This window comes from Camelus ferus, chromosome 3 (assembly GCF_009834535.1).
Source record: "Camelus ferus isolate YT-003-E chromosome 3, BCGSAC_Cfer_1.0, whole genome shotgun sequence".
Lineage (NCBI taxonomy): Eukaryota > Metazoa > Chordata > Mammalia > Artiodactyla > Camelidae > Camelus > Camelus ferus.
In genome coordinates, this window is record NC_045698.1 from 87,312,940 (window position 1) to 87,339,209 (window position 26,270).

Here is a 26,270-nt window from a genome sequence, read left to right on the forward strand (position 1 = left end):
GTTACCTGAAGCTGGTGTCTTCAACATCAAAGCAAAACAATATGCTTAAGAGAAGTATGCAATTAAATATCTAATGGCAATAACCATCTAGGAGGATTTAGCACAGAGAAAAACGAGAGAAAAGTGATCAGAAATTAGGCGAAAGGTTGATGCTAAGTGATGGTAAAAAGAGAGAATTCAGACTTCATGGTGTAAAAAAAAACTAAAATTACTCAGAATAAATAACCCAATGGAATAAAACAAAAGACAACAGAGGAGAGGGGAAGAGGCAAAGAATGTCCACTTTAGGTTGTAGGAGTTACAGTCTTGTGATGGAAATCTTATGATTCAATGTTCTATCTTCATTCTTATCACTGTAATTATAAGACATGATCCTGTCAGAAGGAAAGGAATGTTTCTTAGTAATCTGTCATTGCACTGGTGAAAATTCAGTGCTTCCTCCAAAAAAATTTGACTCTATCCTATTCTGGATAAAACTCATTAAATTCTATTCACATTTACCTATCAGAACCACAGAAATTTTCTTTAAAAAGAAAAAAAAATCAGTGTCTTCTTTTTCTTTCAAAACAAGCCCCAATATAAATTTATGAAAGTATAAATTACACAGCAACTTCCATCCAGCCTTCATCACTTAGTAAGCCCTGACTTCCTCACTTTGATTTATAGGTACGTTGGTTTCTCTCAGAAATCTTTAAGGGACAGTTAGTTGGCCCAAATTCAACTCAGTCACACAGCTTGCCAAATAAAAACAGGCTCCAGTGTGTCTTCATGTTTTGATGCCCAGCTTTTTTGAATACCTTATAAAGTTCACGATTCCTCAAGTCCTGGAAAAATGCCCACCCCTTCCTTGGTGCACTGTCCAGTTACCCTTTACTCCTAAAAGGATCTCTGGTTTGCCAAGTAAATCAGTTAATTTGTAGGCCAACTACATTAGATCAATCTGTCAGTTTTCTTAAATTAATTAAATTGGTTGTTTGGTATCATGTAGGAATGACACAGAACAAAGTAAATCTAACGTCTTATGCCCATGAGTAAGAAGTAGCTGAAGCAATCAATCATTAGAATGGGTCTTCTTACAAAACAACAAGATGCTACGAAGAAGGACCAAATCACAGACAGCTAATGCTTTTTCCTCAATTTCTGGTGCCCCTCACCACCCCAAATATTTGGATTATATGAAATACTTATAACAGCAATTATAAAAGATATAAACAGCAATTCCTCAAGAAACTATTAAATCACAGTGGCATTTTCCCTTTTATATGTTTTCCACAGAAAAATACTAAACAATTAAACTGACTGTAAAGTGAACTAAGAAACTGAAAAAATCACAAAGCCACACTCATTCATTGGCATTTTAAAGGATTTATATAGAAGCAGTAGTTCTCAGACTCAGAAGGCCCTAAAGTTAGTTAGGAAAAATACTTTAGAATTCTCTTTGCATTCGATTTGAGTGATATGGCCCCCAAAACTTTAAAGGCTAGTTGTATAGTTGAAACTAAATTAAACATGAATGATTTTCTCATTTAAAATGTGTTTCTATTTCAATAATTAGTCTGTTTATACAAAAAAAGAAAAGGTAGAAAACAATAGGAAGCCTCTTTGAACACAATCCATATTGATATTTCAACCATAACATCATTTTAAGTCTGACACTTCTTTTGCTTTTTTTAATTTCATGGTCAAATCAAACAACCATAATAAGAATTTCACTTACTCATCATTGTACAATGCAATAATCATGAAACTAGAGAATAAAAAGGAACACATTTTTGACCAACAAAAATCATATTATTTGTTTAATCAAATCCTTGACAGAATCCTTCTCTTCCCCTCCACCACCCCACCCTCAAACCACTCTATTTACTCTGCTGGCTCAAGAAAACAAGTGGGAAAAAGTCTTTTCTACCAGGATGTCAGATAACTTATGACTCACAATGACTGGTGACAATATATCTCCTTGAATGTTAAGGGAGGCACAAGCCAGAGATGAAGCAAACAACGTATTTCATAAAGCTGCAAAGGCGTAAATAGACTTTAGGTAGTAGGGACAATAAAAAATCATCATGCAGTTCTGTAATGTAAGTGTTATGGTGCTTATGAAATGTGCTGAAATATCCAGCAGAATAGTGAGAGATGATGCGATGCGCAGGGCGTGCAGGGCAGCCACAGGACACCTAGTGCACCACCCTCCTACCACCACAGGGAGGGTGGGGCATGCTCCTAACACACCCACTAAACCCTTTTCACAGGGCATGGTCTACAATGTCCTGGCCAGAGCAGTCTAGGAAGCAGAGCGTAGTGCTCCTCACACGTTTGCTGAACTGTTAGTGATCTAGGGTGAATGCTTGCTTGCTCTTGTGTGAAGGTCAAACCTTTGTTCAACTCTGGGCATATTTTTCTCAGATATTCAGATATTTAAACTCATCACTCCAAACTGCCTAGCTTCAGAAGGCAGGAGCAGCCACATTTGGTTTTTCTTGTGTAATGGCAGGATTTCTAGGGCTGTCTTTCAGTGCTGCTGAGAGAGGTGTGGATTGCTCACATCTGACAGACTAGTGTGTGTGCAGTTTCATTCCCAGAGAGAGTTTCGGAAAATGAGAACTCGGAAGATCCCCTTTACACTCAGTTGCTGCTTGTGGTATGGGCAAGGTACAAGACATCACACATGCTCCTTAGAGATGCTTTTCAGAGAAGAGAAAACAAAAAAGACATAAAAGACAGCATACATACATGGAGAGAGAGAAAGGAAGATTAAAATTATTCTCACTATTACTTTATAATCAGAACCTTGAACTTCGCTTAACTTCTTGAAACACTATGTTTCCATTTATTATTATTATTATTATTATTATTATTATTATTATTATTATTATTATTATTATTATTATTATTATTATTCACAGCAGTATTCATTTTCCTCTGATTTGGTCTTAGAAACAGAAGAGTCCTAATCATGGTATAGTTCTAGGGACACAGAGCAAGTGCTCACTTCACCCCTTCCAAAATTCTTCCAGCCAGCTGACTGATTCCTGAAATGCCACGATTAGTAATTAATTGCTTCATCTAATGTTTATTTCTTGATGGTATGTAAATTTCAAAATAAATGTCAATTAAACCTTACCAGTTATTTTCAACTGTATAAAGGTGTTGATAAAAGTTTATCCTTGAGAGCAGGTGAAAAAGATGGCACAGAAAGGCTATATATTAGACACTGCACGGAAGACACTCGTTTTGGGGAAGAGAGGAACACCTAAGTAGAGAGTACTCAGTAAGGTAGAAGAAGTAAAGGTAGAGGAGTGTGCATCTCATGGATCCTCTATGATCCCAAATTTCCTTTTGCACACATGGTAGTTTGTCCTCTGATTGAATGCTAGGCATTAAGAGCATCTCTGAAGATTCTAGCAGGCTTCACAAGATGCTAAAAGAAGGAACTTCAGGAATGGGTTTGCTGAATTCCCTCCTCTCCATGAGGCTAAACCAAAGCTAAAGCTCAACAGAAGGAAAGAAAATAATTAATTAGATTTATATATATTAATTGGCCTTTTAAAAATTACAGATTATATGTCTATTTCTATCTAGTGACACTAATGCATTGTGGTGATGCTGGTGAAACCTACAAAGTTTAAGTCCACAATTCCTCCTCCGAAATCCTCAAAGACAAAGGTCTTACCTCATTCCTAATTGTTTCAGGATTTTCAAAACATTATATAGTACAGGTATCAGATACATGTCACATCATATCTAGATGGCTATTCATTATCAAACACTATAATTTCTACCATAAAGTCTGGTTTTTAGGCCTTTTTGGTTGGAGTATCAAGGATAAGTGACTAGAGATCCTACCACAAATGTTTCTCTGATCAACTTTGGGCTGAGATCATCAAGAATTGCTTCTACAGCAGTTTTCTGCAGCACAGACAGTCCCTAGTTTATAGTGTGTGTGTCAAAAGCACCCATTAGGGGAGGAGGGGTATGAGTGGATGATGTTCAGGTAACTGCTGCAAGCCTCAAAGTCTCTTGGCCAAGCACTCACCAAAGCAGAGCAAAAGGGGCTGGGAATACAGCTTTTCTTCTACTGCTCTTCTCTGATCCATATCTCAGGCAGAACAGCACTGCTCTGAAGTTAAGATACCATCATCATTCAAGTGTGGTCAAGTGAGGGGGCTTGGAAAGGTATGATGCACAGCACCAGCTTGCCATCTTCTTTTTCCATGTTAACAGTCTTCAGGATCCTGCCTCTTTTACATCTAAATGTGATTTTCATCTTCCCTGCTGTGTGCAAACATCATAATCTTTTAAATTTCTGTCCTTGGGTGCAGGAGCTTACAAAGAGCATTAAAGAGTTGCCCACGCTCCTTCTAGTCCAGCCTTTTGTACAGAATAACTATTTCCATTTCATCTGACTAATGATGGAGTTATTGTTTTCACACATCCTACGCATCTCCACCTTACATCCTTAATTTCTTTCTTGATGTTTCTTCTCGGATAATGTACGCCCACTCCAAACTAAAGCTGAGCTCCTAATATTCTTCTTAAAATTGGCTTCCCTCTAGTCTTCTCTTTTCCACAGCCAAGGAGGCTAAATATCCTTAAGGCATCATTGACTCCAATACCTACTTTGCCCTCCAAATAGAGGGCAGTGAGTAAGGCCCACCAGTTCTCTATTCAGAAAACACCTCATGTCTTTTCCAGTCTATTTCTGAAACTCATATCTTTCTCTGTCCATACCTGATCTACTGGCGCTTAGTATAAGAGAGAACACTCCACCCCATCTTCATCAGGCCAAAGAACACATCAGAGTCAATCTTACTGAAGTAATTTTCCATCTTACCTTTGCTCTGTTTAGAACATTATAGTGTTGCCAAGAATTAGGAAAATGTATACACTATTTAATCTTCTTTCAGAGCCCTCTGTAATAGAAACCCAAATTGCTTTTCCAGTTTTATTTTTCAATTCTCTGCTCCAATATTCCTACAGATACATTGGTCTCAACATATCATACAAACTTGTCAGCATCTCCCCCATCCCTTGCTCACTTTCATGCTGCTCACCTGATTCAAACCTGATGTCATTCACTCATCAAAGTTCAAGTTTCACTTGTCCATTAAGGCTTCTTAATCATCTAGGACCATAACTGTGGAACAGACTGTTAGTGTCCTCCTCCAATATCCATTCTCCTCTTCTCTCCCGTAACACAGAACTCCCAGTTTTTAACTGAGCACATGAACAACCAGGTGAAAGATAGTACTTTCCAACCTCTCTCACTGGTAAGCATGATGTGTGACTAAGTGGTCACCAGTGGAATATGAATGAAAATAATGTGTTTAACTTCTGGGTCACACACTTTTGAAGAAGGGGCATACCATTTTGGACCATATGGGTGAGAGTAAAACCATTAGAATGTCAGAACACAAAAAGAGATACCTGATGACTTTGCAGAGTGGAGTTGCCATAGGAGCTTATGTAAGAGAAACAAATTCTATATTGCTAAGCCATTGTTGTTTTAGACTTCTATCACAGCAGCCAAATCTACATCCTAACTAATCCTACATCATTTACTAATTGTGTTACCCAATTGCCTATTTTTATAGACATCCTAGAATTGTTAGTTTATCTTCTCACTTAAATATATCTTGTTCACCCAACTTTTTTTGTATACAGCTATCTCCAGTGCAGTCCCTCTCCTACACAACCAGGTCTAGTAAAGCTCATTAAGAATTTAGTAAAAACAAACATACTCTTTTATCCATTATTATTGGAGAGTGAACTACTTCACACAAGCACATTTCACAAAATAAAATTAAAATATCCCTTAAATCTCAAAAATATTTGTAAGAACTTTTCTTGAACAAAGCATCTAAAAATATATTTCACTCTTCACTGACCTATTACACAGAATGTAATAAATGTAATCAATTGATGCTTCATGTACTGAGATCATAATCATCAACGTTCACTTTGTATTATTCTCTACATATCTCAATAACAACTAAAGAACGTGTTCCTAAATATGAAGTATCGGGAAGCCTTTAGGAGAAGCCTTTTATAATACCTTTTTTATGGATATAAAATTAATACCTATTCATTGCAGAGTATTTAGAACACATAGTTGAATTCTTATATTGTATTAGCAATATTTTTCTTGTCCATTAATGTAAGATTATCAGTCATTTTCTTTAATTTTCTTCATGCCATTAATGTGTTGTTCCCAGCAGCCCTTCCCCTCTTCTGATGTGCTGCTTCTAATATTCTCCTGTGAACTAGAATATCAGATATTCAAGCTTCCTAGATTTATGTAACGATGCAAAAGCAATTAAATCTGTGGGAGAACCGAAATGGTCTGCTATAAGCAAAAAGATCAAGCTTCAGGTATGAACCCATTACTTCCCGCCTGACTTTGGAGTAGGAGATATTAATTAAGCCAGTCTTTGAAATTTTTTCCTGGAGAAGAATCAGTGGGCTGCAAGAGTTGGGAACTTTGAGATTGCTGAATTCAGGTTCCTTCATACCCACTGTGTACTAAGACTCCTAAACCAGCAAAGCCAAAAATTATAGGGACAGAAGCAAAATGTTTATGAATCATTTAAAGTAATATGAGATGTACTGTTTACACTTGTGCCACTTCAGACATGTTTCTTGTATTCTGGATATGGAGATGACAGAGCATACATTGGTCATTGGTACAATGTTGTTGAACGGCCACCCTAGTCTCTGCCAGCCTCCTGAGTCTCAGGATTAGCCTCTCCTGCTGGCATGGGGCACATATGGCAGGAAAGTCCAAAAAATTCATGCATGGCTACTGTGGAAAAAACAAAGTGTGGAAAATTACAGTGGATTATTGTGTAAACTTTATCTGCTACAAATCAAGATGAGGCCTCTTTACTCAAACAAATGAGCACGTGTCCTGGAACATGCTATTGATCTCAAAGTGAAAATATATAGAGAGACAATGGTACAGGGATATGATCTTGTGTCAAGACTGATCAATTCTCTGGCTCTATGTCATAATTCAGTCTGCAAAAACTTCGATCGTCTCATTTGTCATAGGTTATTATACCACTCCACTAAATTAACAAAATCATATTGATAGGACTCAGAGAGCAGGAGGCAGCAAGTACTCTAGACATCTTAGACTAATACTTGTGTTCTAAATTCAGAAGATAATTATAAAGAAAATTCAAGACATGCCATCATACTAAAGTTCCTATGTATCCAGAAGTGACACATTTTATTGTCTACTAAGTGGCACAGAAATGTAAGGGTCTTCTTTGGGTTTCAGAAATAACTATGCTGTTTAAAACTATTTTCTGAGTAACCTGACAGGCTATTAACATGGAGAATACCCAAGAGCAAGAGAAACTTTTATGGTACAAAGAGCTTTCCTAGTTGGCCCTTATGACCATGAAGCTTCAGGTTGTGTATATCTGCATCCTAATCTCCTCTTCTTATAAGGACGTCAGTCACTTGGACTCATTTTACCTTAATTACTTCTTTAAAAGTTCTATCTCCAAATACAGTCATATTCTAAGGTACTGGGAGTAAGAACTTCAATATATGAATTTGAGAGGGGGACAAAATTCAGCCCATAGCAATCATGGTTCTGTGTATTTGGAAATAGGATACAGAACATACATTAGTCAGTGGTTTAGAGCATATTTAGTGCCATGTAAGAGTATATACCAAATTTACAAGATATTGTCTTCTAGCTTCTGGGTGATGTTGTATGGGGAAGGACCAATGAATTTAATGAGTATCTGCTGGTTACCTTATTTTTTTTCCAGTATAAAATGGGTAAACAGTTCTTTGGGTAGAGCTAGTTGCCAAGCTATTTATTTTAAAGCAGAAATCATAACATATAATCATAGTCTTTTACATAGCTGTGTTTGTTTTGCAAACTAGTTAATTCTGCTGCACACACAGAAAACAATGCCAATGTGTTAAACAAGACAGCTTGGAGTCCTTAAATACTCTTATTCAAACAAACAAGAAATTAAAATGAAGAGGTATAGAATTTGGGGTGAGGAAATGATTGGTTTATGATAATCAGAATATACTGCTGAGTTCACTGAAGTTAAGTGGACACCTGAAATAGTGAACAACTGTAGGTATAAAAGAAGTAATTAATTTTGTCTTTTGATCAATTGTTGAGTCACAGATTAAGGACTCACTGATTTTTGTCTTGGATACTCATTTGTTGATTTGTTATTCAGCAAAATAAAGGATACAGGAAGAAGTCCTGTTTTCATAAAGTGGGTGGATGGAGATGGAGCTGAGAAATGAGAACGTGTTTTAATTTACCCACTGAGACACTTTGTTGTGAAACCCAGTAGGTAGGGAGACACAGGGATCTTAAATTCTAAAGTTAATCTCTAGTTCACACTGAGCTTTGTATGATCCAGTAATCCCACTCCTGGGCATATATCCAGAGGGAACCTTAATTCAAAAAGACACATGCACTCCAATGTTCATGGCAGCACTATTTACAATAGCCAAGACATGGAAACAACCTAAATGTCCATTGACAGATGACTGGATAAAAAAGTTGTGGTATATTTATACAATGGAATACTATTCAGCCATAAAAAATAGTAAAACAATGCCATTTGCAGCAACATGGATGAACCTGGAGAATGTCATTCTAAGTGAAGTAAACCAGAAAGAGAAAGAAAAATACCACATGATATCACTTATATGTGGAATCTGAAACAAACAAACAAACAAACAAACTTATTTACAAAATAGAAACAAACTCACAGACATAGAAAACAAACTTACGGTTACCAGAGGGGTAACGGGGTGGGAAGGGATAAACTGGGAATTTGAGATTTGCAGACACTAACTAATATATATAAAATAGATCAACAAGTTTATACTGTATAGCACAGGGAACCATATTCAGTATCTTGTAGTAACCTATGGTGAAGAAGAATATAAGAATGAATGTTATGTATGTTCCTATGTGACTGAAGTATTGTGCTGTACACCAGAAATTGACACATTGTAAACTGACTGTACTTCAGTAAAAACATATTTAAAAAAAAAAAAAGAATTCATGTGGCCACAGAAGCTAGGGGAACAGGTATGATCATTCAGGAAAAGAACATGTTGGAGTTAGAAAAGAAGCTTAGAAAATAACAGGATTAAAGAAATGGGCCACAAAAGCACTGTCAATAAAAGGAGATTAAAATTTAGCCATGAGAGGGCAGGAAATAAAGCAGAAGAGTTGTTATGCAAGCCAAAAGAACAGAAGTGTCAAGAAGATAAGGGTAATCAAATGTCTCAAATGTCCGTAAAGGGAAGTAAGATAAGCACTAAGTGTTCACAGGATTTAGTAACAGGAGGCCATTAAATCCTACTTGGGCTAGGGAGAGTTTTAAGGAGTGGAGGCAGCAGAAACCTCAGTAGCACACTGAGTTGATCAGTAAACAGGAGGCGAGAAAGGAAACAGATGTGCACACTATCTGGTTTCTCTCTCCCCCTCAACAATTCCTGTTTTCATAAGTTAAAGCAATGAGAAAATTCACCTGAATTTCTCAGGGACACGTGGAGGATAACCTCACATAAGCAGTGCAAATAAAACACCTAAGACCACCAATTTGCCTCAAATAATACCTTTAAAGGATATTTAGGATGGAGTAGGATTTAGGGATGAGAATGGTTTTTTCAGAACATTTCCAGTGCACTGACATTTTTCTAACCCTTTAGATAAATGATCTCATTTTATCTTTACCATAGCACCTCTACGTTGGATAATAATACTTGAAATTTATAGGTCAGGCTTCAGGGTTATAAATGTGAAGTTCCCAAAGTCCAGGAAGAGCTGGGAAGCCAAGCCCCAGCTGTCTACTCCCAAAGCCCATCCAATTTCTACCATGGATTATTCCTCACTTCCTAGCATGTCCTTCTGCTATGGTGCAGGCTAGGTTCAAGTTCACCCACTACCCCTGGGCTAAGGATATGTTTTTATACTTCTTAAAGGCCATCATCCCAAAGCTGTCTTCAGTGTAGAGACTCAACACCCCCTCCTGGAAGAATCTCAACTCAGGTTCTAAAGAATTTTCCAATATTTTTCTTTATGCATCTCCCTTTCCCAAAATTCAGAGGCAAAAATATGTCAAATGAGTCCTAAGAACATGCAGTAATCTCACAAAATTTCAAAATTTACCGAATTCATTCAAATAATCATTTTTTAAATGGTTTTCACTTGTATTATTAGCTTTGTTGCTACTAATATTTGCTTTCAATAATGTAAATGCTTGCTTTTCCTGATTAGAAAACCATATGACATTGTGTGAAATTGGAATAGGTAAAGTTTTCTTAACTGATATCCATTTAGCAGACTTGCTGGATTATTCACCACTCTCCATTTTCTCTGTAAAGCAGACTGAACTGAAGCCCAGGGGATAGTGAGTTTGCTTGCGGCTGGTGAGTCTTTATGTGACATATTTGTAATGCCTCCTCTCACTGGTTGATTTGTATGCTTACCAGAATAAGGTTATTTATTCATAAGCTCGTTTATGCCAGTTGTACCTATTAATGTGTTTATGAAGTGTAATTAAACGTCACATAAACCAAGAAAATATGAGTATGAAAGGAGAGCTATTGAGTCTATGAAAATAATTTGAATTCTTTGGAAAGACTTGATAAAGGTAAGTAATTAAAATTTGCTGTTGAATTAAGTGTGGGTACAATAACTTTTTTTAATCATAATAATCTGCATTCAGATTGTTTCCAAACCTCTTTAAATCCTTTCTAAAGAAGCCAAACCAAAATAGTTTTTACAAGGAAAAAAAAAAAAAGGAACTCCAATTAGCAGAACTTTACTTTAAAAAAAAAAAAAAAAAAAGCCTGCATCTTTTAAGAAAAATTCAGGAAGAAGATAAATAAATGAACATTTATTGGTAGAAAGTTTAAATGAAATATAATACTTAGGCTATGTATTTTTTCTTTGGATTCTCTGCTTTAAATTAACTAATCGACTACCTATCATGTTTAATAAACCTCACCCATAATCCTACCAGCAACAATGTTAATTATGATTAACATCCCAGTATATTTCCTCTGCTCCTCTTCTAGCATTTTACATGGATTAGGTTTAGATTACACTGTATATTCAAATTTGTAGCTCTCACTTATTGACAGTATATAGGAAGAATTTTCCCCTATTAAAATCATTTTTTCTTTTCCAAATCTAATTTTAGTTTATAGGGTTTTATTGTGCTAATAGACTATTTCATATGCAATAAAAATGCACAGCTCAGTGACTTTTGCCATTTTTATACACCCACATACCAAAGGCTTAAATCAAAATATGAAACATAACCATCCTCAATCCCAGAAGTTTCCCTCATTCCTCTTTCTAGTCAACTATCACCACCAACAGCCTCAGAGGTATTGACTTCCTCATTTTTATTACCCTAGAAGACTATTGCCTAGACTTGGATTTCATATAAATGGTTCATGCAGGATGTATTATTTTGTGTCTGGCTTCTTTAGTTCAACTTAATGTTTTTAAGATTCATTCATGTTATTGGACATCACAGGTTGTTTCTTTTTATTAATGAGTAGTATTATTCCTTTGTATAATTATACTACAGTTAGTTTATACTTTCACCTGTTGACAGACATGCAGTTATTTCCGATTTTTAAGGATGCTATGGACATTCTTGTACAAGATACACCGTGGATATATGTTTTCATTTCCAGATCACTGAGTAGAAATATATTTACCTTTATAGGAATCTACCAGGTTTTGAAAGTGGTTATATCATTTTATATCCCCACCAACAGAGTATCAGAGTTCCAGTCATTTCAGGTCCTCACCAACATTAAGTATTCCAGTATTTTTTGTTTTATCCATTGTTTTGGTTGTGAATTGGTATCTCATAATAGTCTCAATTTGCAGTCCCCTGAAGAGTAAAGATGTTAAACCTTTTTTAACGTTCTGTAAACATCTTTTCAACAGCTGAGTTTATTTTGTGTTGTGGATATACTATATTCACCTTCTCAGCTAGGTCCTTCTCAGCTAGGTCCCTTGCCCACCCTATTTAATTTCTCCGCATTGTCTTGCCCCAGAACAGTCACTCTGTGTTACTTAAATTGTCTCATATCTACTTGTTTTCATGTTGTTTACATATTTATTAGTATGTAAATACCATAAGATAAGGAATTTAGCCTATTGACCACTATATCCCTGATGCCAAGATCAGCGCTTGACACATAGGAGTAATATATTTGTTGAATGAATTCTTTAACCAATAAAATGTCACCTGGTATTTCCTCAGACATTTCCTATTGCCTCTTTTTTGGGGGGTAGGGGGAGTAGGTAACTAGGTTTATTTGTTTATTTATTTTTTATTGGAGGTGCTGGGGATTGAACCCAGGACCTTGCGCATGCTAAGCACACACTCTACCACTGAGCTATGCCCTCTCCTCTTTCCTGTTTCCCCTTTACACACTTATTCTCATTCTGAATCTTCCTTCTCATGTCCGTTTGGACAAATAAATAAACATTTTGTACTTAGGTCCTCAAAAATTAAAGATAAAACAGAATATAAATGGAGTCCTTCTGGCTTTTAGCTTTCAAGGTATATATTTTTTTAATTCTCTGCAGAGAAAATAGGTTTGAGAGTTTGTCTCTTCATTAGTGCTTTCTTATTGATATTTATCAAGGCCACTTTAAAACACGGGCCTGTGTCAATAGTTTCACAGAAGAGGGGCCAATGGGCATGTTTCTGTGCTCAAGTACTAAATTAAGATCCTTTCCAGGGAGAGCTCTAGATTACATGAACTGTGTGGGGTTTAGGACCACAACAGGACTGGAGAAAAGGTCAGAAACAAAAGTGGAGTCAAGCATGGAACCACAGCAAGGAACATGATTAGGAAGTAAAAATCTGATCAAACATGGAAATCTGAGCTTCCTAAAATTTCACTTCATGAGTTGATGCAGGACTGTTTTAGATGCCACATGATTCATGAACACTAACTCCCCTGTACTCTCTAATTGTAACTATTTTGGACAGATATTCTTGAACATCACACTGTTTACTTTCTATTCCTATAAACAAACAATTTTCCCTGAAATATATATATTTCATATCTATCCAATTTTCTCCATTTCTCCTACCATCAGTCTTCACCACATCCCCTCTCACCCAAACCGCTGCAATAACCTCCCAGCAGGTCTCTCCATTCCTTTCACTGTCCTAACACAATCTGCTCAGAACACACCTGCACAAATGATCCCAACATGTCATTCAGATCATGTCACGCTCCTGTTTAAAGTCCTTCCAGGGTTTCCCACTGCACTTAGAACACACTTCCAACTCCATACTTTTACCTCTAAAGTGTGGAAATAAAGACCAATCAACTGAGAAAAATAAGGCTATTTATTCTGAACCTGCTATAGCAAGGGAGTCAGCCACCATCACTGGCATTCTGGCAGAGACTCAAACAGGCAGAGGGGTGGGAAAGTTTTATAATGGAAGGTTATGAGCATGGGAAAGGTACAGGCAGTCTTACTAAAAGGAAAGCATCTCGTGCAGTTGGTTAGGGACGCATATTTGGCCGTCTCTTGTTGGCAGCTTAATTGGAAGAGGGGGATAAAACAAAAAGCTGTCAGTTATTAATCAAGTCCTGGCCATATGGGGCCAATTGTTACAGAAGTTATCATTTAGCTCCCTGGATTGTCACTGGAGATAGCAATCTGGTTTCCTGCAAGTCTGATTTATAGCCGGCTGGCTTCCTGGGTTGTTTATTATAGATAAGGGGTTGGTTTCCTGGGCAGATTGCTGCAGGTTGTGGAGTCAAAGTTTTATTTTTATATATGATCTAAGCCATTGTATATTCAGTCTCTTCATGCCCTCCTCTCCTCCTTTGCTCATGGGTACTGACCAAAACAGCTTCTGATAAGTCCCCTCAAACTTCAAACTCATCCTTACCTCCCAGCCTTCACATGTGCCTCTGGCTAACTCTTTAGTCTTCATATCACAGCTTAAATCTAATTTCTTTAGATGGCCTTTCCCAGATCCCTCTATTTAAAATCAGTTTGCACCATCACAGCTTTAGTAACTATTAACCACTGTTTGTCTTCTTTCTTTCATCAACAATTTTGTGATTATTCTTCTCTTACTTTTATTTCATCTGTCTGCTTCACTGAACTGTAAGTTTTGGAAGCAGGATACAGTTTTTACCATTATATTTCCAGTACCTAAGAGAGTGCCTGGAACAGAAAAGGACTTCAACAGAAATTTGTTTAATGAATACTTAGTCTGCCACTCTCACTCTTCTTATCTGGCTTGTGAGAGCACTAAATTCGAGTGTTTTACATATGCTGTGGACTTCTGCAAGAATGAGAAATATCATGATGAATGTAATTGTTAAATATTCTCAAACCAACAAGGCTTAAATTGGAGTTATTTTCATCCTTACATAACATCTAGATCATTATTTTTAAATTCTATTCGTCAAACACTCTAGCAAGATTGTAGTTCAAATCTATGTTACATGCCAAAATTATTCTCTATAATTTGTGTTACTTAGTCAACTAACCCAAGATTTCTAATGGAACAACAACAAAAAACAGTAACAACAAACACACTGCTAAAGAAGAAACAAAGAAGATGTGTTAAAAATTTAGTTCTGTTTCGTTACACTCTGGGAAACTGAGAAGGGCTCAGTATACTGAAAATTGATAATGGATAGCAAATAATTTAGCGCTATACAATAAAACACAATGGTAAAATCACATAGTTTTTTTGACAATTTAGAAGGCACATCAATATCTTCCAGTGGTTCATGTTCGTCTCTAACAAGGAAGAACATTAGCTCCTGCTTTATATATGAGTTTATGGAAGGAGAGGAAGGGAGCTGACTTAATTATTTGGACACTAACCAAATAGGAGTCATCCTTATCATTTTACTTAATAATTAGAGTCAAAAACGATCCCTTCCTAAGTTGTTCTTTCATATCAAACTGTCATTCTAGGAGAGGATGGGAAAACATGAGTTTTCCTCTTGCATACAAATATCCATTAGGATACTGTGCTTTCTTAAGTCCAGAAACCAGGACACAAATTGATGGACAAGAAACAGAGGCACTGAAAATGAGGATCCTATAGAAATGTATTCCCATCATTTCTTCTTTCCAGGACGAACTATGGACACACGGTAGGAGGGTATATTATCCTTGCTATTATCCAATTGGCCCCAGTGACAAGAAATCAAAATGTCTTTTGTAGTTTTTCAAGGGGATAGGGATTAGAGATGGGAGGGGGTAAAAGCTTCTGTCCTTATCTTGACACCTTTTAAAACTAGGGAATCCATTTAATTTTGTGTGCATATTCCAAAATGGTGATTACCCTGAAAATATATGATAAACACATGCTAATGAGATAAGCCAACAAGGGCAAAAAAATCCACTTTAATAATGCAATCATAAGAGAAAGAGTTTTAAGTAGATATGGGGAAATTATCATAAATGTCAAGGCTCAAAAAATACAATAAAAAAGGATTGATGTGTTTTATACATGCTAAATCACTGATCAGGATTTATTATCTACACAAGACTCCCAGCAGACAGAAAAACAGGCTTAGCACAGAACAACAACTTTTGTAAAACATTACCATTTAATTTTACATTTTTATCTCCTTTTATGCTGAGCTCATAAATCAAAATTTTCCCCATGCCCTAAAAGGATATCACATCCTTTGAAGGAGGTGTGAGAAGTATTTTCCTTCTAGTTGCATGAAAGAAGAAACAGGTACTGGTTATTTTCATAAGTATCACATCTATTTCTCTCTCAGGAGTGAATACCAGTATCTCTACTACCAAGACTATAGTGAAAACAGTGTTTTCCAGGATAAAATTAAGTATAGTGAAGGAAGGGGTTAGGTTTGTTTTAAGAAATTTAAACAATAAAAAGAGACATTACTTAAGCTTCCTCAGGAGAGGCCATAAAAATAACCTCCAAGGATTTTAAGAGGGAATTAAACCAACCAAGTGGAGATTAGCTCGGGGAGGAAGATCAGATCAATCTGAAGAGTGCAACAAATTTCTGAAAGATAGAAATTGGGGGACGCATGTAAACTGTTAACAGGAAAGTGAAGGAAGTTAGGAATACGCTGAAATAAGAGTAGGATTTAGTCTTCTTGCTTCTCTCTAGAGTCCCCAAGTTCAGAAGTAGGAGTGAGAAGCAGGTATCAAAACAGGTAGGCTAAAGGAGAAAAACACACACCATTTTCGTTTCCTCCCCACATGCAGAGCAACAGCAACCCATGGTGGTAATGTGCCGTCCAAGCAAATGTATCAGAGAAATCTACTCTACACAGGTTGAATAAATCAACTGGAGAAAAATTAGGCTGCTGGTGTGAGTGCTGGCTCTGCATTGTATTTTTTTGAAAAAAAGAAAAAAAAAATGTCCCAGAACTGCTGAAAATCATAAATCTTCAGACTAAAGTGGTCTTCTGAGTACCAAGCAGATTCACTGAAAACAGACTTACACCTTCGATTTCTAGATTAAAAATTAAAATTTATTCTAGACCAGGTTTGAGAAGAGTAAATAAAATTATGATACATTTGATGCCTGGTAATACACATAAAAATCGATAGCTGGCTGGTTCCAGCTCTTGCAACCAGGGTTAAGTCAGAGGTTCGTTTTGCAGGTTGATCCCATCCATGTGGCAGTGTTTGCCTTTGACTGGTCATCTCCAGTGGCGCACTGTAACATTCATATGTTGAGTAAAAGTACCCAGAAAAAGAACTAATTCAGAGATAAAAGTTATCCAGTCTTCAGTTGACAAATCCATTTCAACACTAAGCATTAAATATCCTGACAGAAGGAATGGGATGCGTTCACAGGGTTGAGTCCAGAAATTCTCTTGATTCTGTCATTTGTAGGGTAGTATTTAAATTAAGAACACATGGGATCTAGGCAATGGTGGATTCTAACTCATATAATAGGAAGTTTTCAAGCAAAGATCAAAATATAGTTTCATGAACAAATACCCTATTATAAAAACAGCTCTTAGGCAATGAATTAGAAGATATTTTGTTTTAAATGTCAGAAATTCAAGGGTAAAGAAATAGAAGATACTAAAAGTTTCCAGGGTAGAGTTTGGGAGAAGACAGTGCATACAAAACAAAACAAACAAACAACTCAAGAATTAGGGTGGCATTAGACTTCTTATTTGGAAAACTTTAAGTAAGAAGACAATGGGGCAGTACTTTCAGAGAACCGAGCGGAATTATTTTGAACTAGATTTCTGGACCAGCTCAACCAAATATGAGTGCAAAGGCATTTTCAGATGTATGAAAACTCATACATGTAAGCCTTTAATCCATCTCTAGTTAATTTTTGTGAGTGGTATAAAACAACAGTCCTATTTCATTCTTTTGCATGTGAATATCTAGTTCTCACAGCACCATTTATTGAAGAGACAGTCCTTTCCCCATTGAGTGTTTTTGGCTCCCTTGTCAAGTATTAGTTGACCATATGTGTGAAGTTTTTCTTCTGGGCTCTCTGTTCTGTTTCACTGTTTCACTGAGCTATATGTCTGTTTTTATGCCGATACCATATTATTTTTTATTACTCTAGCTTTGTAATATAGTTTGAAATTAGGAGTTGTGATGCCTCTGCCTATAATCAAGATTGCTTTGGCTATTAGAGATCTTTTGTGGTTCCATATGAATGTAGATTGTTTGTTCTATTTTTGTGAAAAACAGCATTGGAATTTTGATAGGGATTACACTGACTTTGGGTTATTATGAACATTTAAACAATATTAACTCTTCCAATCCATGACCACAGGATACCTTTCCATTTACTTATGACTTCTTCAGTTTCTTTTATCAATGTCTGATAATTCATCAATGTCTTCATTTCCTTGGTTAAATTTATTCTTAAGTATTTTTAATTGTTCTTGATGCTATTTTGAATAGCATTATTTTCTTAATTTCTCTTTCTGATACTTAATTGTTAGTGTTTAGAAATGCACTTGATTTTTGCATAATGATTTTGTATCCTAAAGTTTTACTGAATTCATTTCTTAGTTCTATCATTTTTTGGGGGGGGGTAGTCCTTAGGATTTGCCTATGTATAATATTATATCATCTGAAAACAGAGATGATTTTACTTCTTCTATTTTAATATGGATGCCTTTTATTTAGTGGGGGTTTTTTTTTTCTTGTCTAATTGTTTTGGACAGGACTTCCAGTAGTATGCTGAATAAGAATGGTGAGAGTGAGCACCCTTATCTTGTTCCTAGTCATACAGGGTAAGATTTCAACCTTTCACCACTGAGTATGACGTTAGCTACAGGTCTGTCATATGTGGCCTTTATTATGTTGAGGTACACTTCTTTCAAACTCATTTTGTTCAGAGTTTTCTAAATTATGAAAGGACACTGAATTATGTCAAATGCTTTTCCCATGTCTATTGAGATGATCATTTAATTTTATCCCTCATTTTGTTAATGTTGTGTATCACATTTATTGATCTGCAGATGTTGGATTACCCTTGTACCCAGGGATAAATCCCACTTGAGCATGATGTATGATCCTCTTCACATACTGTTGAATTTGGTTTGCTGGTATTTTTGTTGAGAATTTTGCATCTAGAGTCATCATGGATATTTGGCCTGTAGCATCTTTACCATGAGAAATCCTCACGTTCCCTTCTCTTCAATTTTTTGTAAGAGTCTGGGAAGGGTTAGTGTTAATTCTTCTTTAAATGTTTCATAGAATTTACCTGGGAAGTCATCTGGTCCTGGGCTTTTCTTATTTGAGAGGTTTCTGATTATTGATCAATACTTAGTCATTATTGGTCTGTTCAGATTTTCTATTTCTTCTTCACTCCATTTTGGTCAGCTGTGTGTTTCTAGGAATTTATCCATTTTTTCCAAGTTGTCCAATTTGTTGGTGTATAATTATTCATAGTAGTCTCATAATCCTTTGTATTTCTGTGGTATCAATTATAGCAACTCCACTTTCATTTATAATTTTATTTCTTCAAGTCCTCTTTCCTTTTTTTTTCAGTAAGTATAACTAAAGTTTTGTCAATTGTATGTATCTGTTGAAAAACCAACTCTTAGTTTCATTGATCTTTTCTACTATTTTCATGCTCTACTTCATTTATTTAGGCTTTGATCTTTGTAATCACCTTCTTTCTGTTAATCTTGGGCTTCATTTGTTCCTCTTTTTCTAGTTCCTTGAGGTGTAAATTTAGCTTGTCTATTTGGGATTTTTTTTTTAATGTAGGCATTTATCACTAAAAACTTCCCTCTGTGAACTGCTTTTGCTGCATCCCATAAGTTTTGGTATGTTGTGCTTCCATTTTCACTTGTTTCAAGATATTTTTTATTTCCCTTTAGATTTGCTCTTTGACCCATTGGTTCTTCAGGAGTATATTGTTTAAATTCCAAACATTTGTGAATTTTAGTTTTTCTCCTGTTATCTATCTCTAGATTCATACCACTGTGGTTGCAAAATATTACTGGTATGATTTCAACCTTCTTAAATTTGTTAAGACTTGATTGTGATCTAACATACATAAACTATCCTGTACAATGTCCTGTATGTGCCTGAGATAAATGTGTATTCTGCTGCAGTTAGATGAAATGGAACTCAAAGTTTTAAACTTACTACATGGCCACGCAGAAGAAATACTTCCCAGTTTTACTTGCAGCTAGGTATGGCCATGGCCTACGTTTAAGACAGTAGGACTTGAGGGGAAGTAAAATATGTAACTTTCAGGATACGACTTTAAAGGGAAGGAAGGTATTTCATTCCCCTATGCTCCCTCTATACTGATGCCCAGGATGTGAATGTAACAGTAAGTTTTCTTGGACTACAACAACAAAGCTAACACATTACAGATGATGGTGTCACAAGATAGAAGAAAGTTGGGTCCCTGATGACCTTTTGAAGTGGAGCCAACAGGCTGGACTTAGGCCATCAGCTTCCAGATTGTTACAAAGCAAAAGGAATAAACTTTTATAATATTTAAGACTGCTAATGTGGGTCTCTCTCAGACATACTCAAACCTATACCCTAACTAATATATCCTGAAAACCTTCAATAAAGTCTGACTATACTATAGGCTCGAGTTGGTGACACATTAGAAAGGGGAAGGATTGAAGAGATGCGCAGTGGGGCTCTGCACAGAGGCAAATCAGATAGTTCTTGCATCAGTAAAAACAAGAATCACAGGTGGAGATGAGAGTCTCTACTCCAAATGCTACAGTTGCTGGGTCTTCCACCTGTTAGATGAGAGTTTGAATCAAAATTATTTAGGTTTCAAGGACAAAGTGACTTAGCACACTTGGAGATGTGTGGGGAATATATGGGCAGAACACACCTACATGCTATATACACACGTACACACACGTACATGCATACATGTGCTTGTGCACACATAAAATGACATTCATTCATAACAAAAAAAAAAAACTTCACAATTGGAACTTTTTTCCAATAGGGAATAGTCTCTGGAAAAAAATTCTGCCCACAAAATGGTACTACAACATCCATATTCAATAACATTACTTTTACAAATTAAACTGTCATTTGAATTCTACATTGAAATATAATTTTGCAAGTTCTAAAGCAAAAGGGAGAACTGTAACTCTAGAGACAGAAAATGCAACCTAATTTTTAAATATTTTGTTGAAGATAATACTCCAGTGAGTTTCAAGAGGAAACATTTAAAAATAATAAATTGATATTCATTACACCTTATTAATTTTGTTTTGTGAGGACAATGGAATCTGCTGTATTAAATTATTCATTTAATACATGTTACTTTACCTCACTTTTCTTTGTATCTATATTACTTCTTAGGATGTTTTCACTTTAATTATTAAAATATCCCTTGTGAGGTTCATTTTAATTGCTATTTCCCTGACATCATTATATAGAATCGAAATAAAAATATGGGTAAATAGAAGATAGTAATCCTTCCTGTTGCAACATCAAAAACTACAATAGTCCAGTAACAGTAATCAGTCATGACATACTCAGTCCATGCCTCACATTCACATTATATTGGGACAGTCCACTAAAAACTTTAACAGTTTCTCATATCATGAAAAAACTACATGGTGAAGCACAATGCAGCTATGGTTGGGGCACAGAGCAGTTAGACTTTGTACTCTGAAAATCGGTATTTCTTGTTATATTCTCCTATTGACACTTTTACTATCTCCTCACTGGTGTGTCAACCACTCCCTTCTCAATACCACTGCTTCACAGACACACAAACACTTGAATGCAACCTTTGACAGTGGAGAGCTAAAGGGATCAGTCTAGAAGGAGCAAAAGGAGAGAATTACTTACTTCAGAAATGTTCTAGACTTGAGAGTCCCATAAGGTACAGGTAAAGGGGATATAAGATTTTCACTGCAATTGTCTTGCCATGGCAGGAAATGAGACAAATTCCTGGAAGACAGTTTATCCAAGATTGGGGAAATTCATCAGACAAGAATATCCTTTTGCCAAACTTTATGCACCATTAGTGGAAATGTGAATTGGTACAGCCACTATGAAAACCGGTATGGTGTTTCCTCAAAAAATTAAAAAATGTAAAAACACCATATGATCCAGCAATCCTACTTGTAAGTATACACCCAAAGGAAATAAAATCAGGATTTCAAAGAGATGCTCTCTCACGTTCATTTTAGCATTATTCACAATAGAAAGGATAAAGAAACAACCTAAGTGTCCATCAACTGATAAGTGGACAAAGAATATACAAGATATAAATATAGTGGAATATTACTCAGCCATGAAAAGGCATGGAACCCTAACATTTATGGCAACATAGATGGACCTTGAGGACATGATACTAAGTGAAATAAGTCAAAGAAAGACAAATACTATGTGATGTCACTTATATATGCAATCTAAAAAAGGTGAACTCATAGAAATAAAGAGAATAACGATGGCTATCAGGAGCTGGGGTCTGGGGGAGGGGGATTAGGTAGATGCTGGTTAAAGTGTACAAACTTGCAGTTAGAAGACGAATAAGTTATGGGGGGGTTAATGCACAGTGTTGTGATTACAATTAACAGTAAGTATTGTATACTTGAAAATTGCTAAAAGAACAAATATTAAGTGTTCCCACTATAAAAAAGAAATGGTAATATGTGATGTGATGGAGGTGTTAGCTAGTGCTACAGTGGCAATCATACTGTAATGTTTAAGTATATGTACACCTTAAACTTACACAGTGTTATATGTCAATTATATCTCAATAAAACTGGAAGAAAAAAATGAACATCTCTAAGTCATTTTTTTTCTGGAATCCAATGTTAAATAGAGGGTAGAATAACAATAAATCCTAGCATTCAATGATTCTAGGGTTTCCAAACCACTGCCTCTTTATACCATTCCAGCTTTACTGAAATTCATTTCCACATCAACATTAAAGAGATCTTAGTTAAAATGTGAAAGTATACACATTGGTGAAGAAAGAATTCAAAGGACCTTATTTGTATTTACACTGATAATAAAGTACAGTCACACAGGAAAGAGAGAGATTCTAAAATATTTCCCAAGGAGTTTTATACTCCTTGGTGAAGTGTTGGAGATCAGAGGTCCCAAGAGAGAAAACGTTATTTTCAATTTTTCACTCTTTTCTTCTATCATGCCATTCAAAATTTTAACTTCTAAATATGCTTTCAAAATTTTTACTTTCATCCAACCAATTCAACTTTTAAAATTAATTCATGTATAACTTCAAAATATAAGAAAAAAATTAATATGACAAATTTTACTTTATTCCTCATTTCTTTGTTACAATTTTAGTTTATCTATGAAAGAGGCAATATCTAGACAAACTTACTAATAAACACACGTAAAATTTATTAGCCCTTAAATACTCTGCCATCCTTGAAAGAAGCTAATGAACAATTAAACAGCATCCATGGAGATGGAGGAAATGGTCACTTTGGGAGGAATATCGACACTGGATAATCAAAATTCAGTCCTGGGATGAGGATAATGTTTCTGACTCAGAAAGTGGACACAGGGATTTGATACTGAAACAGATACTAACTTTCTATGATTCATAGAGTGAAATCACCCTCCTGTATGTTTTCAGTAACCTGCTGTTTCCCCACTGCCAAAAAATAGGCATGGTCAGAACTCTTCCTTATCCTGTTCAATCCTCATCTCTGAAGCAACATTTGATATCTTCCTTAATGCTAGTTCTTCCTCAAAGGGGAATTTGAAAAATAATTATTAATCACATATAGTTTCCTCTGTCCAGAAAAGTGCAAAAGGGAAATGCTATAGGAAAATGCAGCTTAGAATTTCAGAGATAGTCACACCTTTTCTTAATTTCCCTTTAGGTCATAAATTTCTTGAGAACAGAAACAATGTCTTTTCCATTTGTTTAGGATCTCTTGGGTAATAGCATTATGTCTTCCTCTCAGTGGATACATTTCTTTCAGTGTAGGAATTTTCTCAGAATCTTAAAGACATTTTATTTTACTACAACTATAATAATTTCTTCTCTTTAATATTGAGAGGCAAATGTAATTTTAAAGCTTCTTTTACATAGATTTTTTAGGAGAAAATAGAAGATAAAGGCCTTTGAACCCACTAGGAGCACGTCTTATAATTGTTAACATAACTTTCATGGATCTGAAATTTGAGTTCACACTGCTAGATTCAGAGTCTGCTCCTAGGGAGTCTGTATATATTTACATGGGATAAAATACCCTACTTTAATAAAATGTACACATAAAAGAGCTATATTAAAATGCCTGAATTATAAATTCAGCACTGTGATTTATTTTGACATCATTAGCAGAAATTATTACATCATCCTGTCAATAACATAAGTGACATATTTTGTAACCAAGATTTAGAATTTTAAGTGAGAAAAAAATCCAATATATTTTCCTTTTTCTATTCATTTGTTATCTTGGAAAATAATAACGATTGAAAAGAACTTTATGGATACTAACCTAAAGTAATTGTTTATCTTCATGTTTGAATTTCTTGTATTTATTTAGTGAAGTAAGTAGGGTAATGATAATCCCAAGAATAAAATTTAATTTTCACATTATTCTACATGTTACTACATAGCAAACTTAAGATTGTCAAGTGAAAAACAAAAGCAATATACAAGACATTTTACATCATAAAAAGTGTGCTATTTGAATAGAAGGATATTGGCATAGGAGACAGTGATAAAGAACTTAGAAATATACATATATTTTACCATTAAGTACAGAAAATGCAAACCCCAGGATGACACTCAATGCTTTTTGTCTCACTCCTTAAGCTAAGAAGTAAATTTTTCTGGTCATAAAATCCTTAAAGCAGGAATAGTGTTTTTTCCACATCACGTAACATCTCTTGAGTAAAAACATCAACTTCTGGTAATACTATTGTTAATAACTTACTTTATGTGAATTCTCTCATTCAATTTTCACAACAGCTCTATAAAATAATACTTAAATCTATTTTGTAGATGAGGAAATACACTCCAAGAGGTTAAATAATTTCTCCAAGATAATACATAGATTATGTATTATCAGGGCTAGGATCCAAATCCAGACATTCTGATTCCCAAGCCCTACTTGTTTGAAAAAAAAATATTTTGCTTGTCAAATATGAGAACCCGCTTCCTGGTTTGCAGATGGTTTGCCACCTTCTTGCTATATTCTGCTAAATAAAACATAATTCTCAACTTTAAGGTTTTACATTTTTTTTCAGTCGACAAGAGAGAGATTGAGGAGAGAGAAACAGAAAGGAAGAGAAAGAGAACCTGTGTCTCTTCTTTTTTTATAAGGGCATTAATTCCATCATGAGGTCTCCACCCTCAGGACCTAATCTAACCCTAATTATCTTCTAAAGTCTCTACCTCTAAATACCATCACACTGGGGATTGAGGCTTCAACATTTGAATTTCGAGGAGACAAATATTTAGTCTATAATATTCCCCTTGTCCTTTCCAAACACCCCAGAAGGGGATCTGATTTACACAAAAAAGGAGGAAAGGCAGAAGAAATGAGCTAAAAGCTACTATTTATTGAATACCTACATAGGGTGCTAAGTACTTTACATACATTATCTTTAATTCTCATACCAGCTCTGAAAGATAAGACTTTCATGCCTGATTTATGGAAGAGAAAACTGAGTTTCAAGTAGATCAATCCTTTGGTTAAGGTCACTCATTGAGTGAGCAGTGGATCCAGTAATCAAATACATATCTGACTGACTTTAAACAGTGGGTTTTCTGGCAGAGATGATAGTGAGATAAGGGAGCCTTCCTGAAATCCCTCAAATCTACCACACAAGTTTGTCTCTTCCTCACCACTCCCCCACCACCACCATCTCACACACACACACACACACACAGACACCCCTCACACATCCTCAGCACATTAAAAAGTTCTGGTCAGTAGGAAGTCAAGGGTCCAGAACCTCATGGTGAATTGCCTGAAACTGCGTAAAGAACTTCAAGTGGGTGGCAAACACAGACAACTCTGTAGTGGAAAGTTTCATGTGTCCAGAGAACAGTTATTCCATTTCCTTGTAGGACAACACTGACGTAGATGGACCTCAAATATGAGTAACTACCTGTATGGAGGCCAGACACTGGGTGGCCAAGCCCCAGCCTCACGAAATATTCCCAGGTTCTAGACAGATACAGAAGCAGGAGAGCCTCAAGTGCTTAACATTTCTCCCTGATGCCAGTGTGGGTCAGAGGTCAAAGGGCATACACCCAAAGAGTGTACACTCGTCATTTCTGTAGTATAAATATAGTTATACCTAAGGGTAAAATCTGTATTTAGATGTAATTTTATTTTTTAAAAAAGTAAGAACTTAAACATAGTCCATTTGTCAGACTCTCCTACCTCAGAAAGAGAATGAGCTAACCTGAGGGCAGCGTGGTGGGCCTACCACGCAGAAGGGAAGCCATGCTGTGATGCTTTCACCAGCCTTCCATGTATTCCTATATAGTGCAGCTTCCATACATTGGTTTATCAGATTACATGATCTCCAATAAAGAACTTTTGAGTGTTGTGTAATGAGATAGGGTGTGACCATCTTTTATTTAATGTTATCTAATGGCAAAGTATTCAAAAGGACCATCAAATTTAAAGATATTACTTTTTTTTTTTTCCACAAAAAGACATATGTTTCAGATTTGTTGACCTTCTCTGTGATAATAAGTGAATGTCACTATTAAGCTAGAAGATACTTCCAAAAAAGTAAATGCCCTTATTTGCTCCCTCAAGGTAAAGGTGATATTTTA